Source organism: Bubalus kerabau, chromosome 9 (assembly GCF_029407905.1).
Source record: "Bubalus kerabau isolate K-KA32 ecotype Philippines breed swamp buffalo chromosome 9, PCC_UOA_SB_1v2, whole genome shotgun sequence".
NCBI classification, from domain to species: domain Eukaryota; kingdom Metazoa; phylum Chordata; class Mammalia; order Artiodactyla; family Bovidae; genus Bubalus; species Bubalus kerabau.
In genome coordinates this window covers 36,555,699-36,567,636 of record NC_073632.1, presented here as the reverse complement: position 1 = coordinate 36,567,636, position 11,938 = coordinate 36,555,699, and the positions used below count along the sequence as shown (strand labels likewise).

General features: G+C 37.6%; 1 pseudogene; it reads right to left on the bottom strand.

Moving 5' to 3' along the window:
• Positions 1–10,926: 10,926 nt before the first annotated feature.
• Positions 10,927–11,214, bottom strand: LOC129619724 (60S ribosomal protein L37-like; annotated as a pseudogene).
• Positions 11,215–11,938: the final 724 nt, after the last annotated feature.

Sequence of the window (11,938 nt, the reverse complement as noted above, 5' to 3'; positions counted from 1 at the left end):
TCATTATCTTGGGTGGGGAGGAATGAGAGAAATAGGTGAGGGAGATGAAGAGGTAAAGAATCCCAGTTATAAAATAAATGAGTCATAGGCATGAGATGAACAGTGTGGGGAATACAGTCAATAATAATAACGCACTATCTTTGTATTGGTGGCAGATGGTAACTAGACTTACCATGGTGATCACTTTGAAATGTGTAGAAATGTCAAATCACTATGTTGTGCACCAGTAACTAACAGAGTGCTGTAGGTCATTTATACTTCAAAAACAAGCATACCAACCAACCAACAAACTCATAGAATAAGAGATCAGGTTTGTGGTTACCAGAGGTGGTAGGTGGGGAGAGGAACCACATGAAAGTAACCAACAGATACAGACTTCTATTTATAAAATTAGGGATATAATGTACAACATGATAATTGTATTTTACACATGAAACTTGTTAAGAAGCAAACCCCGAGAATTCTCATCTGAAGAGAAAATATCATTTCCTTTTTTTTTTTGTATTTGCATGTGATGACGGAGGTACACTAAACTTATCGTGGTAATCATTCCATGATGTATGTAAGTCAGACTGTCACACTGGACACCTTAAAGTTAGAGCTGTATGTCAATTATATTGTGATAAAACTGGAAGGAAGAAAATCATGGACTGAAATTTAAATTATGTCTCTTGACTTCAGAGGTAAACAGTTCCTTACGCTCCTCTGAAACCAGGGAGAACAGAGCGGAAAGATAACTGTAAGGTTTATCATTATCTTATGAATGGAAGCTTTTTGTGATCATATGTTTTAGGATAATTTTAATTAGTTTTGCATAAGAATCGAATTCTTGGCACCAAACAACTCCATATTTACAATAGTGCTTTACTAGTTTTGCAACTTTTTTCCTTGTAGCACTACTACTAAGTCCCTGGGCTTCCCTGATGGCTCAGGGAAGTGGTAAAGAATCTGCCACAATGCAGGAGACCTGGGTTGGATCCCTGGGTCAGGGAAGATCCCCTGGAGAAGGGAATGACTACCCACTCCAGTATTCTTGCCTGGAGAATTGCATGAACAGAGGAACCTGGTGGGCTACATTCCTTGGGGTCACAGAGTCAGACACACCTGAGCGACTAACACTTAAGGCTTATCAGACTTTCACTTGGACAAGACTTGAATGTTTCATTTGGATGGAGAGCTAGAGGGTTAATATCTAGTGTCTTTGCAGTATGGGAGAGTCTAATTTGGGAAGTCTCAGAGGAATGACAGAAGGTCTTGCCTATTTTCTGGCGGTACTATTACCCTGCCCCTTGGCCCTCTCCTTAGAAATATATGAGTGTACTGAGTCTCACACTAGGGGGAATGTCAGGTAAGTTAAAACCTTTCTTGAGTGCTTAGTCGCTCTTTGAGACCCCATGGGCTGTAGCCCACCAGGCTCCTCTGTCTATGGGGATTCTCCAGGCAAGAATACTAGAGTGGGTTGCCATGCCCTTCTCCAGGGGATCTTCCCTTATCCAGGAATCGAGTCTCCCACACTGCAGACAGATTCTTTTATCACTGAGCCACCAGGGAAGCATAAAGAACTTGCTGGCAAATGCAGGAGACTTAAGAGACTCAGGTTCAATCCCTGGGTTGGGAAGATCCCCTAGAGAAGGGCATGGAAACCTACTCCAGTATTCTTGCCTGGAGGATCCCATGGACAGAGGAGCCTGGTGGGCTACACATACAAAGAGTTGGACATGACTGAAGTGACTAAGCATGCATGCATTTCTTTTGTTAGAATATCCTTCAAAAGATTGAGAGATGACAGACCAGATGGCAGTCCTGTTGGAAGAGATCTAAGAAGCTCTGCTATCACCACTCCTGCCCTGGTGAGACATTAAATTTATGCTTCGAATTATCTGTGCTGCCTTTACATATCTACAGAGTTAAGCTTTTGGATGATGAGTGTATGTTGCCGGGCACAGCACTGGACTTGGAAGAGATGGAGACAGATGATTTGAGAGGAATCCTTTGTAAGTCTGGCGTATGAAGAACCACTTAGCATACAAAATATATATAGAACTAAGGCTGAATGGATCTAATCTTAGCCTTAAGAGATTATACATCATTAATGACTGTGAGTGAGGCAAGTGGCTATTTGAAGTATAGGCTGAAGTAAGTATAAAAGAAAACCTAATTAAAATGTTTAGAATCCAATCAGAAAGGAAATACACCAAGACTAGGAAGAATGTAAGAATGGTTACATGTACAAGGTAGTTTAAGGTAGTATCTCCACTTTATTGCTACATTTTTCCTCAAATAAGTATCATTTTTTTCTCATCGCATGGGATATCAAATGCATTAGTTAAAATTTACATCTACAAACCAGAGGTTAAATATATTAGTACAAAGTTGTATCATTTGGAAATTATAATTAATCTTAGACTAACTGACCATGAATAGAATTCTAACCAGGTGTTTTGGTTTTGCATAAATGAATTCAATAAATAAATAGCCCAGTAGCAAGTTAGAGGCCTGTGATACACTGATGAAAGATCTACTGGATTCTTTCTACATTCTACATTTAGAAAAAAGATGTAAAATTATTAAGTAAAAACATCTCTTATCTTAGATATGATTACTTTTTATACCATGGAGATTTATGTAAAATTTTTAAAATTAACAGAACCGAAAAATGTTAATTACAGTTACCATATTATTTGTTCATGGTCAGAAAAGTGGCTTCAGTCTAATAAGAAAAGATTATAAAAATGGAAGTTTGAGATTAAGTATGAGTTATCTGGTGAATTTACCATAGGTCTAGAATATTAAATACGTTACTTGCAAAGTGTTATGATCAGTGGGAACAATACAGTGAGGTGAGATATACAAAGAGCAGCAGATGGTCTACTGAATAATTGAACACCATTTTTAACTTGACATGGCTTTCACTGAACTGGCTACTTTATCTGCTACTCTTCTACACAACAACTGGAAGCCTAAAGGCTGACTCAGTTGTCGGGTTAAAGCTGAAAAGGACCATAGATTATTAATTCTCTCCATATCTCACAGCTAAAGAAAGTTAAGTCGATAGAAGTAAAATTAAATTATGTAAGCACAGTTGCTTTCCTCATCCTTAGGTTCCACAACTGCACATTAACTCAATGTGGTTGATTGAATCTGTGGAAGCGGGACCTTGGCTACTGTGGGAACACTGTTTTCTAAAAGGGAATTGAGCATCTCTGGATTCTGGTATTCAAGCAGGTTGGTGCTGGTGGTACAGTGTCCTGGAACCAATCATGATAAGTTTTGCAAAATATGTAAGTAACGTTTTTCTCTCTCCCTCTTTGTTTTTCTTTGATTAAAGGTGGCACACTCAAATTAATCTGGCTTTGAGATTTCAGAACTTTGAGATATTTCCAATGGAAGGCAAACTCTTTTTGGCAGAGATCATGTTTATGTCCCTAGCATTTACTAGAATGCCTCATGACTCAGTTGGTAAAGAATCTGCCCCCAATGCAGGAGGTCCGGGTTCGATTCCTGGGTCAGGAAGATCCCCTGGAGAAGGAAATGGTAACCCACTCCAGTATTCTTGCCTGGATAATCCCACGGACAGAGGAGCCTGGTGGGCTATGATTCATGGGGTCGCAAGAGTTGGACACGACTTAGAGACTAAACCGCCAACCTAGCACATGATAAACGTCCTCTGAAATGAATTACACTTAATCAAATTGATGTTATTGACAAAGGGAGAGTGAAATCATGCTTTGAAATCACCTACTTGGAGAGGGTTTCAATTTTCCATTTTGGGTGGGTAAGTTTCAAACTGTCTAAACTGAAAGTAAATTGATCTATGGAGCACTGACAGGAACTTATGATACTGTCTTGGTTAGGTTTCTCATTATTTGTGAAAAATTATTAAATGCTGTCTTGTTACTGTCATATTTTTTCGTCATTTTTTAATTTTATTCATTTTTATTGGAATGTAACTGCTTTACAATGTTGTGTTAGTTTCTGCCGAACGAAGTGAATCAGCCATCAGGCTACAGGTATATATACCCTCCCTCTTAAACTTTCCTCTCACTGTCCCCATCCCACACCTCTAGGTCATTTTAATATAACTATACTTTATGTAATTGATTTCTATCTGACCTCCCAGTGGGCTGATAATTCAATGTTATAAATTACACTGTCTGTGTTTTGATTCATCTTTTTTGTGTCCTCACCTAGTCCTTTTGCCTTTGAAGCTACCACAACTTCAAAGAAAGTTTAAATAAAGAGATGTACAGGTTCAGTGCTGAAAGACAGGAATCTTTAAAAACTGCATTAAAACAGCTATATTTTTCTTTTTAGTTTTTAACAAGTATTAAATTCATTAATTCTCTTCTCAAGGAAGGCCTTCTCCCACACTTTTTCCTTCTCGATCCCTTCTTTATTTAGTGTGTATGAACTACACACGGGCTTCCCTGGTGGCTCAGACGGTAAATAATCTGCCTGCAATGCGGAAGACTTGGGTTGGATCCCTGGGTTGGGAAGATCCCTTGGCGCATGGCATGGCAACCCACTCCAGTATTCTTGCCTGTTGAATCTTGCCTGGACAGGGAAGCCTGGCGGGCTACAGTCCATGGGGTTGCAAAGAGTCAGACAGGACTGAGCAGCTAACCACAGCACAGCACATGAACTACACACTGTTGAAGTTGTAGCAGATGAGAGGACTTGTACTTAGGGGAAAATCTGGACCAAGAAAGCAAATAAATGATACATATTTATCTTTCGTACTCTTTCTCCTATCATTTTTTTTGGAAAGCACACATTTTGTGGCCTAGACACATTTATTTGAATGATACCTATCTGTTTACACATTGTCTTGTTTCCTGATATTGTTTCTTGCCAAGTCCTTACAGAAACGTTGTAGATTCTTATATATGCCTTGTTTATACTTATTGAATGAATGAATAAATGAAGACCAGAAAAATGCCATGTAGGTCTGGAAAATTCCTAAGAAATAAATCATCTAGCCCTATCCCATTGTAACACTGTAGTTGAGGAAATTCAAGTCTGGAAAGGCTGTATAATTATAATTAGAGGCAGAGGGGAGTCAGTATCCATTCCTTTGATTCTCAATATGTTTCCATTGTAATAATACAACTGCTGCTAAATTAATAGACTCTTTACAACGTTTGACCCCAGGATTGAGGAGGTTTTTACTTCTATACCTGAACCTAGACTGACCATAATATAACTTCCTACTATGGAAATATCTCTTACAGTAAGACATATGCCATAACCCAGAAATTCTACTTCTCAGTATGTATATAAGACACATAAATATATGCATATGTATACTCAGTACTTATATAAGATACATGTATATAAGATATGCAAAAGCAAATGTTTATTTCATTTATCTTAATAATAATAAAATCCTGAAAAGAACTCAAATGTTTTCTACATGGTGAGTGGTTAAATGACTCTTGATATTTATATTTTATGAAATATTATGCAACAGTTAAAAAGAACAAGCCATACCTATGTCTGGGGCCTTCCAGGTGTTTCAGGGGTAAAGAATCTACCTGCGAATGCAGGAGATGTGGGTTCGATCCCTGATCTGAGAAGATCCCCTAGAGAAGGAAATGGTAATATACTCCAGTATTCTTGCCTGAAAACCCTATGGACAGAGGAGCTTGGCAGGCTACAGTCAGTGGGATCTTAAAGAGTCAGATAAGACTTAGAGACTGAACGACAACATATTGATATCTATGTTTGGTTATAGCAACAGAATTCTAAGACGTTGTACAAGAAAAAATGAAAGCTGAAGAATATCTACAGTATATAAAACACATAGACATATGAAAAATAATATGTATAGCTATACTGGATCCATTTGACATACAGCATTAACAAAGGGTGGGAAATAAATGTTAAATTTTTGATAGACACAGTTATCTATGGAGAAGATGAGACTAAAAGTGGAAGGCAGCTTAATAGTTATCTTGATTTCATCTCCAAGTTTAAAATTTGTGTGCTAGGTTGCTTCAGTCATGTCTGACTCTTTGCGACCCTGTGGAATATAGCCCACTAGGCTCCTCTGTCCCTAAGATTCTCTAGGCAATAATACTGCAGTAGGTTGCCATACCCTCCTCCAGGGATTGAACCCTTGTCTCTTACTTTCCCTGCATTGGCAAACAGGTTCTATACCATGAGTGCACCTTGAAAGTCCTTAAAATCTGTAAAACACAGGATATATTCATGAGTTTTTTTTCATGTAATGTGAAAAAAGATTTTTAATAGCAGTATTATCCAATAAAAACTTAATGTGCCTCTATTCTGACATTCCTTTACACTAGGGGCTAGGAAAGAATACAGAATATGCAGAAGTGGTTATCATTCCAGGCCAGCTCAAGTTCTATGAAAGAGATAATATAAATAAGATATTGATATTTAATTATTATAGGAAACAAAATTATAAAGAGTAAAGGAGCAGTAGTGAAAGAAGATGGCTACACTGAGCATGCTTTTGTCAAAAAATAGTTAATAATAGAAACCAATTTTTTCCACTCTAGATCAGTGATCCTCAAATATTCACTATTCTCCAAAACAAAGATCAGAATTTCCAAGCTTTGACTATTCTGAAAAATCTTTTGTTGTTTCTACTCTTAATCATTATGTATGTTTTGACATCAGTGAAAATCAGAAGAAATGTGTAAAAATCAATAGCAGGAAAAAAGAGGGGGTATTTAGACATGTATTAATAATTAAGAAGAAACAGTGAAGTATATAAAAATGTTAAGTTATTGGTAAAGACAAGTGGTGTCTAATTAAAATACTTAGCTTTCTGAGCTCTGAGCCTACTACTAGCAAACATGTCTTAAAATGAAGCCTTGTTCAAAAAGAGCTTCATGAATAGATATCTTATATCAAAGTGATTCAGTGATGCTTTGTGAGCTTTGTTTGTGGGAAGTTTATGTAGTGTAGAGGTTAAGATCACAGGCTTAGTGCTTAGTCACACCTACGTTTTGAAACCTGATTCTGCTGCTTCCACTCCCAAGATCACTGTAAGATCCTGGGTAAGTTTTATTTAACCTATCTATACCTCAGTTTACTCTTTTGTTAAAGCCAGTAACACTGCATACCTCACAGATTGTTTTAGTGGAGTGACGAGTACAGAAGCACTTAGCTTAGCAGGGCTCAGTAAGCTAGAGAAGAGTTACATTTTCCTCTTCCAGTGGAAGTTTAGAAATGTAGGCAGACAGTAAAATGATAGCCTTTTATCAGTGTCCTACAAAACAAAGTGTAGATCATCTAGCTCTTTAGTTAGCTGGATGAAGACAGGCACAAAAGATATGATAGTTTAATCCTCAAGGTTAGCCTTATGGGTTTTGGGTAAGAGTAGAACAATCAAACCTTTTTCTTGGTTTAGCTGGACCAAGGAGAAATGAAGGGAGAGACAGAAGGTATCACTGAGGTGACAGTGGGGACATGATGATCACTCACTGTTCTGCCATAAGGGCTGTACTCTGCTCACAGATGATAAATGTGAACAAGGACTGGGGGAGAAAACAGATCGAAGTGGGTAAAATCGTGAAGAGGATCTGCTGGTGGTAAACCATTCCATAGCTATGTGGTTCCTTTAGAACTGCCCTTTCCCCTCAGGGGTATATCTATCATGAGCTTTACTTTAATTAAAAAAAAAATGGATTGGATAAATGGATAAAGAAAATGTGGTACCTATATACAATGGAATATTACTCAGCCATAAAAAGGCACAAAACTGTGCCATTTGTAGAGATGAGGATGAACCTAAAATTTGTTATACAGAGTGATATTAAGTCAGAAAGAGTAAAACAAGTCTCATATACTAATGCATGTATGTGGAATCTAGAAAAACGGTACAGATGAACCTAGTTCCAGGGCAGGAACAGAGATGCAGATGTAGAGAATGAGCATGTGGATACAGCCAGGGATGGGGACAGGACAAACTGTGAGATTAGGGTTGACGTATACACAATACTTTTTTGCGTTGATAGACTGATTTCCCCTGCTTCTTTTACTAGAAACAAAAACTGTCTCTTCAACCTTCTTTGTAAAGTAACTGTCTGTAAATTAAAACGTATTGAAAATAATTGTCAAGATGGTAGTTGAAATCCAAGTTGAGAATTCCATATTCTTTTTCTGGTCTTAATACCAACACTGTCATAAAATAAGTCAACACAAGTAAGTGTACAAGAAAACTACTGGTTCTCAAAATGGCTTCATCTAGGGAAGAACTAAATATTTTTATTGAGCAAAAAGCACTTTACTCTCATAATACCAGTTATTTCGTGATAACCAGAAGGTTTTGACCAGGTAGATCTAACTTTATCAAACATTAGGAAGTCAAAGTTTTAAAATTTTATGTTGTAAAAAATCAAACCATAGCTTTGTTCCTACCAGTTTCATTTATCGGGATTTAGCCAATGAGGTGTTTAGACTTTAGCCAATAGAACTATTAGACTTTATCCAATAGAACAACACAGAACTAAATTTAAGCATCTTTCATTTAACTGAAGAAATGTAACCTTTCAGATAAAAGTTTGGTTCAAAACTGATCATCTATATAAAGGTTTTAAAAAGCGAAATGAACTATATTGTTATTAATATCCCCAACCAGGATTCTATACCCCTGGAGAAGGAAATGGCAACCCACTCCAGTGTTCTTGCCTGGAGAATCCCATGGACAGAGGAACCTGATGGGCTACAGTCCATGAGGTCGCAAGAGTCGGACACGACTGTAATATCCCTAACCAGGATTCTATACACGGGGTTGCAAAAGCTAACCTGCCTTATAGTTTGTTTCGTTTATATTTTTTGCTTTAACTTCCAAGAGGTGAAGAACCAAATTTAATGTTTAATCTCAGTAAACACAGGTAAAGTGGTTGCTATGTTTATTTCATTCCCTTTACACATTTTTTGGGCTTCCCTGGTGGCTCAGATGGTAAAGAATCCACCTGCAATGCAGGGGACCTGGGTTTGATCTCTGGGTTGGAGACATCTCCTGGAGAAGGGAATGGCTACCCACTCTAGTATTCTTGCCTGGAGAATCCCACAGACAGGGAGCCTAGTGGGCTACAATCTACCGGACTGCAAAGAATCCGACATGATTGAGCGACTAAGCACACACATTTTTACACAAATCTAGCTTTATTTTACAGAGAAGTCTTCTCAAATAATAAATTCTTTTTGGAAGCTGACAGGATATCAGTTAAACCAAGGATAAATAACATACATTTTTATTGCAAATTATTTCCCTTTAAATGCAAGAGGGGGTGGTCTAAAACAGGAAAACTAATTTCTGGCATCCTTTCTGCATCTAAATTTCTACTATAATGACTGGGGTTTTGAACAACTATATCCAACCTTTCCATCAGAACAATAAAAACCTATTTTAAGTTAGGGGCTTAAGTAAATTTTGGAAAATTCTAATCATTGAAAGAATCATGAAGGAGTCACAATTTTAATATTGTATAGTCATATACAGTCTAACATTTCAGAATCAAGAGATCTGAAACACATTCTCAGGAAAGAATGGCTTTCCACAGCACCTCACTCACTCACCGGAAGCCTTACAGATAAGTTCCATTTGTTATCACAGAAGTCAGATTCACTTCAGCAATAGGATTCAGATTGTTGTACAATGACAAAAGATACGATGTCTCAGAGCAAGAGAAGTGCAGTTTATCTACAGTAAAACCTTGGGTTGAACGACTGACCTTAAAGATGCAAGGTGATGAACAGAAGTACTCCTTAAAATCTAACGTGTTTAGGAATGGCTTGGGGCTCTTTGTTAAATGCACATTGTAACTTAGTAGGTCAAGGTGGGGTCTGAGATCTTACATGTCTAACAAGTTCCCTGATGGTATGAATTCTGGGAATCTACCACAACAATGAGGTACATAATTCTGATATTTAAGGTCACGCAAGGTTAATGTTTTTTATCTGAAACCTATGAACGTTTGGATTTGAAATATAAGAATGTTTGGAGGTCACTTTCTCTCATGAACTTTCACAGGCACAAAGTATTGATGGCAAAGGTATGGGGTTCCAGGATAATATTTTTGGCTATAAATCATCCCTTTACTGAATTTGTTTGCTGGAATGAATCTAAATCTTCTAATATATGAAGCCAACCATGTTTACAGATTTGTGCACATGGATTTTGGGGTATACACAGAATTCTTTCCTGTATCTGTGCTATTTAATTTTCCTTATCTGGATGCCCTAGATGGCATGACATGAACCAGGGGAAGGGTTGGAAAAGAGTTGAATGTAAGTTTATATGCTTTTAATTTTCTTTTGAAATGAAGCAAATATTTGTATAAGCAGTTTATAAATAACTGCCAAAATGCTTGTGAAAATATGGCAACATTTATTAGTAAGGACCCATTAAATCATTAAGTTAATGTAAAAGCTGAGAATAATATCACCATTAACTTGAGAAATAATTTTTTATTTGTCCCCCTTGAGACATAGCCTCAGTGTTGCTATTAATGGTGACTATCAGGTGATATCTGGAGTATGACTTGGAATCAGTTCCTTTATTAATAATAAATAATTTACAGACAGACAACATTCACAATTGTTAAAAGTACTTCAAAGGCTTTATAGAAAGAATTTCAATATAATCCTAGTTAAGACTATCCTTGTTTGACTCTAACTAAAAAAAAACACTTTTCTTAATTTTAGACAGGAAGGCCAACATTCATTACTCTTTTATATGAAAATTTTGGCATAAAAAGTTAAGGCCACAGAAGTCATCAGGAACAGAGTAGAGAATAGAACTGGTTATCTCAGAATTGTGTCCTAAATTCTCCAGAAAAGCCTCCTCTGAGCAAAATGTAGGTGGACAGAATTTCCTCTTTTTCTTTTTTTTTTTTTTAATATTTTTAAAATCCAGAATATTTATTGCACATTTACTCATTGAAATTCTTAAGACGAACTGGATGCTGGAACAGCTGCCCTCTTGGGTTTAGGTGTTGTTCCTTCATGGAATCCATGCCTAAATCTGCAGTATATAATTTTCCGGTGCCCCATTCAATCAGTCCCAGTGGTATTTTGTCTTTTAGCTTTAGCACTCCGGTTACGCTTTCCTTACACTTGGCAGGGTAGCCACATTTGCCACAAGTCGACTTCCAAAGGTGGTAGGTCTTAGAGCCACAGCAGCACCACGGTGGTTTTACTCCGACATGTCCCAAATGAGGACGTTCCCTTAGTCATCTTGCTTCTGCCCCTCTTTAAGATTTATTTCATTCAATCCAGAACATTTATTAAAAGTGCATGGTGTACAGTGAACTATTACTACATGCTTTGTGGAAAAGGATTTATGTGAAAAACAAAACAACTGAAGCTGAAAAGCAAAAACAAATTACTAAATGGACTTCTGCGTCTAGTTTGGACTGAGAAATAGGGACCGCATTTACTCTCCTTCCTGAAACAACTATAAAAGCAGATGAAGTGCACGGGACAAGGTTTTTCAAATAATGAATAACAGGCACCAAAGGATGGTGATCCCTGAGAAAGAGGAAACAGATAAGGTAAGCACTATGATTCCCTCAGCTCAGAGTCTGCAGAGAGACTCCAGGCAGTGGTGCAGGGAGGGGCACTCATGCCGAGGCTGGTCATCTCTTGGAGTTGAGGAAATGGAACTGACCATCTAGGGAGCCGGGGCACCTAGAAGTTGTCGGGCAAAGTCTGGTGTGCGGACAGAACTTCACAGAGAAAGCTCCTGAAATCTCCAGAAGGTCCCCTCAAGTCTTCAGCTGGGTACAAATCAGTTTACTTATGTAGGGAAACAAGAACCACCTGCAAAGTACAAAGACCAATTGCCAACGCTCACACAGAGCTGAGAGTAGTTCGTGTTCCTAAGCATGGGGTTTTCGTCATAATTCAACAGACATTAGGTAGACCCCAAAAGTTATTACTTCAGTAGTGGAGCATAATA